The following is a 6,000-nucleotide window of genomic DNA, read 5'->3' as shown; positions in this document are numbered from 1 at the left end:
CTGTGTCTTTCCAATTCTGTCTTCTTAGGTTATAGGCCCAGGAGTGGGCCTGCTGGATCATATGGTAGCTCAATGTTGGCCTCGTAAAGGCACGTCCATTCTGTTCTCATTCGTGGCTCTTACCAGGTTACGTCCCACTTAAAGTTGAGGGTATGCACTTCTCCACAACCCCTTCAGCATTTACTGTTTGTAGCTTTCTTCTGATGTTTATTCTGACTGGTTTGAGCTGATACCTCTTTGTGGTTGGATTTGCATGGGTCTCATAATCCCTTGAAATTGAGCTTTCAGGCCTGTCCGTTTTTTCTTCAAACTGTGAGTGCAACTTACCTCTTCATCTTGTTTTCCTGAAGTATGTGCCACATTTTGTAATATTTTGGCCATTACCTCCCTCAAGACATTTTGAGGGCAGGTTCATTTACAGCCCTCCAGTACTTGTGCATATAAAGTGACCCTTAGCACAGGGTTTAAGGCTGCTGTTGCAGGTAACAGCCAGAGGGCGGCAGCATTTCTGCTTTCCCCACTCAGGTACCTAGGGTAACAGACCTTCCTGCCAGTGGTGTTCCTCAGTTATAAATTAGAGTGGAATGTGCCCGGATAATCCCCCAAATGCTGATGTCTCCTTACTTATGTTTGTTTTTTAATGTGAATTTATATTTTTTATTGGAGCCATGTGCCATTGTGTACATGGACCACTTCTTCTTTGTGCATTCCCCTGTTGATGGACATTTTCGTTGCTTCCAAATGTTGGCTATGGTAAATATAGCTGGAGTGCAGGATTGCCAGCCTGTGTCTTTTTCATTCTCATCCTCTGAGGCCATAGGCCCTGCAGTGGGTATGCCTGATTGAATGGTAGCTCAATATTTACCTTTTCAAGGCACCTTGTTTGTGTTTTCATTACTGGCTCTTACCATGTCCCACTTTGAACCGAGGGTACACATTTCCCCACAACCCCTACAGCATTTATATTTTGCAGAAATTTTACCCATGGCCATTCTGACTGGTGTAAGCTGACAGGATTTTGTAATTTGGATTTGCATGTCTTTAATAATTCCTAATGTTCAGCATTTTTCCACGCCTATTTTATATCTGTTAAACAAAAACAGAAAAAAAACTGTGAGTACAATAAACCTCTTGAAATGGTCTTCTTGGAACGTTGCCCTCTTTTGAATTTTTCGTCGATTTTCGACCCCAGGATTTTTTTTGAGGGCAGATGTCCTTTACAGGCCTGCAATGAGTGTGAATATTTAGTGACCATTAGCCCTGGGTTTAAAGCTGCTGTTGTGGGAAATGGCCACAAGGCGGCAGCATTTCTCCATTCCCAAATCAGATTACTAGGGCAGCAGAGCCTTTCTGGAAGTCCTGTTCCCAGGTTGTAAATTAGAATGGAATGTGCCAGGAAAACCCCGCATAAGATTATGTCACATTACTTCTTGTTCGATGTTTTAATTTTTCTAATTGGGGTAACGATTAGAATATTTTTTGTCTTAGGTGTACACGGTCTGGTTCATTTGTACTATATATGTGTGTGTGTGTGTGTGTGTGTGTGTATATATATATATGTATATATATATATATATATTCATGTACAGATCCTCTTCCCATGTAAATTACTGCAGAGTGTTCCGTAGACCTCCCTTGCTATATGGTCGGTCTTTTTGATATATATATTTAATATGTATTTGTATACCTATGGTAACCCTAATCTTAATTTATCCATTCCCCCCACCTTTCCTTTTAGATAAGCGTGGTTTGTTTTCTAAGTCTGTGACTGCCTTTCTCTGTGGAAATATGTTCATTTCTCTCAGTTGTTAGGTAACGCCTATAAGTGATATCATAGGATATATGTCTTTTACTTTCCGACTTACCTCATGTTCTGTGATTATCTCTGGGCTCATCTATGGTGCCGCAAAGAGCAGTGTTTCCTTGTTTTCCACCGTTAGTATGCCTTTGTGTACATGGACCACTTCTTTATCCATTCATCTGTTGATGGACATTTTGGTTGCTTCCGTGCCTTGGCTATTGTGAAAATGGCTGCAGTGCAGCTCTTGCAGCCTGTGTCTTCTCGGCTCTGGTCTTCTCAGGTGAGAGGCTCAGCAGTGGCCCTGCTGGATGGAATGGTGGCTCAATTTTTACTTTTAAATGCAGCTCCTTTCTGTTCTCATTATTGGCTGTTACCACTTTACATCTCACCAGCAGTTAGAGGGTACACAGTTCTCTAAAACGCCTTCGGCATTTATTGTTTGTTGACTTTTGCCGATGGTAGTTGACTTGTGTGAGTTGAATCCTTTATGTAGATTAGATTTGCATGAGTCTAATAATTCCTGATGTTGAGCTGTTATCCATTTTTCTTTTTTTGAAAAAGAGTGAATAAAACTTACCTCTTCATACTATCTCCGTGAAACATTGGCGTGTTTTTAATTTTTTTGGCCATTCCCAGCTCAGGACATTTTTGAGGTCACGTGTCCTTTACTGCCCTGAGTCCGTGTGAATGTTAAGTGACCGTTAGCTGTGGGTTTAAAGCCGCTTTTGCGGGAAACGGCCACAAGGCGGCAGCATTTCTACATTTCCAAATCTGGGTTTTTGGGCAACACAGCCTTCCTGGAAATCGTGTTAGCAGGCTGCAAATTGGAGTGAAATGTGCCAGGGCAAACCCCCAAGAGCTTAAATCTCCTCACTTCTTGTTTGCTTTTTAAATTTAATGTTTATTTATTATCAGAGCAAATTTGGTAAAAATATTGTGTGTGTTCTAGGTGTACAGAATCTGGTTCATTATATCTATGCATCGATCTATTCATCTTTGGATCCTTTCCCGTGTAGGTTATTACAGAGTGTTGAGTAGACCTCTCTTGGTATTCCATAGGTATTTTGTGATTATATATTTCATAAGTATTAGTACATGTCTGTTAACCCCCATACCCTAATTCATATGTTCCTTACACCTTTCCATGTGGTTAAACATATTTTTGTTTTCTGAATCCATGCGTGTCCTTCTCTTGGAAATAATTTCATGGGTATCGATTTTTAGGTAACACCTATAACTGATGTCATAGGATATCTGTCTTTTGGGTTCTTTCGTAGCTCAAGTTGGCTGATTATTTCTAGATCCTTCTATGGTGGTGCCAACGGCAATGTTTCATTCTTTTCCTTGGCTAATATTCCATTGTGTACATGGACCACTTCTTTCTGGTGCATTTCTCTGTTGATGGACATTTTGGTTCTTCCAAATCTTGGCTATGGTACACGTTGCTGGAGTGCAGGATTGCCAGCCTGTGTCTTTTTGATCCTAGTCTACTCAGGAGATAGGCCCATCGGTGGGCCTACCAGATCATAGGGTAGCTCAATTTTTACCTTGAAATGCACCTCCATTCTGTTCTCAATACTGGCTGTTACCAGGTTACATCCCAACAGCAGCAAGAGGGTACGCCGTTCTCTAAAACCCCTTCAGCATTTATTCTTTGTACACGTTTTTGCTGATGATCATTCTGACGGCTGTGAGGTGAACGTTTTTGTAGATTGGATTTGCATGACTTCATTAATTCCTGATGTTAAGCATTTTTCCATTCCCATTTTTTTAACAAACAAAAGAAAGAAAAAGCAAGAGAAGACAAATGTGCGTAAAATGGCCTCTTGAAATTGTCGTTTTGAATTGTGGATGTCTTTTGAATTTTTTGGTCGACATACGACCCCAGGATTTGTTTTCAGGGCAGGTGTCATTTACAGGCCTGTAATTATTTTGAATATCAACTGACCATCAGCCCTGGGCTTAAAGCTGTTGTTGTGTGAAACGGCCACAATGTGGCAGCAGTTCTCCTTTATAAAATCTGTGTACTAGGACAACAGAGCCTCAATGTTGTAGGTTGTAAATTAGAATGGAATGTGCCAGGAAAAAGCGCCTTAAGTTTATGTCTCACTACTTCTTGTTCGTTTTCTTAATTTAAGTTTTATTTTTTATCACAGCAAGTTCGATTACAATGTTTTGCTTGTTCTACGTGTGCAAGATGTGGTTCTTTTACACATATACATGTGTCTATTCTTCCTGGGATCCTATTCCCATGGTCTTTGGTGATTATATACGTCACCTGTGTTTGTATATGTCTGTTAACCCCAATATCCTAATGTATCCAATCCTCACACCTTTCCGTTGGTGAACCATAAGTTTATTGAATGAATCTGTGATTGCCTTTCTCTGTGGAAATATCTTCACTGGTATCCATTTTTAGGTAACACCTATAAGTGATATCCTAGGACATGTGTCTTTCTCTTTCTGACTTACTACAAGTTGTGTGATTACCTCCAGACTCATGTATGGTGCTGCAAATGGAATTGTGTCATTTTCTTCCTTGGCTAATATTCCGTGTGTACATATACCAGTTCTTCTTTGTCCACTCATCTGTTGATGGACTTCTTGGTTGCTTTCATGTCTTGCCTATTGTAATACTGTTGCAATGCAGATTTGCCTCCCTGTGTCTTTCCAATTCTGTCTTCTTAGGTTACAGGCCCAGGAGTGGGCCTGCTGGATCATATGGTAGCTCAATGTTGGCCTCGTAAAGGCACGTCCGTTCTGTTCTCATTCGTGGCTCTTACCAGGTTACGTCCCACTTAAAGTTGAGGGTATGCACTTCTCCACAACCCCTTCAGCATTTACTGTTTGTAGCTTTCTTCTGATGTTTATTCTGACTGGTTTGAGCTGATACCTCTTTGTGGTTGGATTTGCATGGGTCTCATAATCCCTTGAAATTGAGCTTTCAGGCCTGTCCGTTTTTTCTTCAAACTGTGAGTGCAACTTACCTCTTCATCTTGTTTTCCTGAAGTATGTGCCACATTTTGTAATACTTTGGCCATTACCGCCCTCAAGACATTTTGAGGGCAGGTTCATTTACAGCCCTCCAGTACTTGTGCATATAAAGTGACCCTTAGCACAGGGTTTAAGGCTGCTGTTGCAGGTAACAGCCAGAGGGCGGCAGCATTTCTGCTTTCCCCACTCAGGTACCTAGGGAAACAGACCTTCCTGCCAGTGGTGTTCCTCAGTTATAAATTAGAGTGGAATGTGCCCGGATAATCCCCCAAATGCTGATGTCTCCTTACTTATGTTTGTTTTTTAATGTGAATTTATATTTTTTATTGGAGCCATGTGCCATTGTGTACATGGACCACTTCTTCTTTGTGCATTCCCCTGTTGATGGACATTTTCGTTGCTTCCAAATGTTGGCTATGGTAAATATAGCTGGAGTGCAGGATTGCCAGCCTGTGTCTTTTTCATTCTCATCCTCTGAGGCCATAGGCCCTGCAGTGGGTATGCCTGATTGAATGGTAGCTCAATATTTACCTTTTCAAGGCACCTTGTTTGTGTTTTCATTACTGGCTCTTACCATGTCCCACTTTGAACCGAGGGTACACATTTCCCCACAACCCCTACAGCATTTATATTTTGCAGAAATTTTACCCATGGCCATTCTGACTGGTGTAAGCTGACAGGATTTTGTAATTTGGATTTGCATGTCTTTAATAATTCCTAATGTTCAGCATTTTTCCACGCCTATTTTATATCTGTTAAACAAAAACAGAAAAAAAACTGTGAGTACAATAAACCTCTTGAAATGGTCTTCTTGGAACGTTGCCCTCTTTTGAATTTTTCGTCGATTTTCGACCCCAGGATTTTTTTTGAGGGCAGATGTCCTTTACAGGCCTGCAATGAGTGTGAATATTTAGTGACCATTAGCCCTGGGTTTAAAGCTGCTGTTGTGGGAAATGGCCACAAGGCGGCAGCATTTCTCCATTCCCAAATCAGATTACTAGGGCAGCAGAGCCTTTCTGGAAGTCCTGTTCCCAGGTTGTAAATTAGAATGGAATGTGCCAGGAAAACCCCGCATAAGATTATGTCACATTACTTCTTGTTCGATGTTTTAATTTTTCTAATTGGGGTAACGATTAGAATATTTTTTGTCTTAGGTGTACACGGTCTGGTTCATTTGTACTATATATGTGTGTGTGTGTGTGTGT

Source organism: Stenella coeruleoalba (genome assembly GCF_951394435.1).
Source record: "Stenella coeruleoalba genome assembly, chromosome: 2".
Classification (NCBI taxonomy): Eukaryota; Metazoa; Chordata; class Mammalia; order Artiodactyla; family Delphinidae; genus Stenella; species Stenella coeruleoalba.
The sequence above is the reverse complement of the archived record's forward strand: the minus strand, read 5'-3'. Positions refer to the sequence as shown.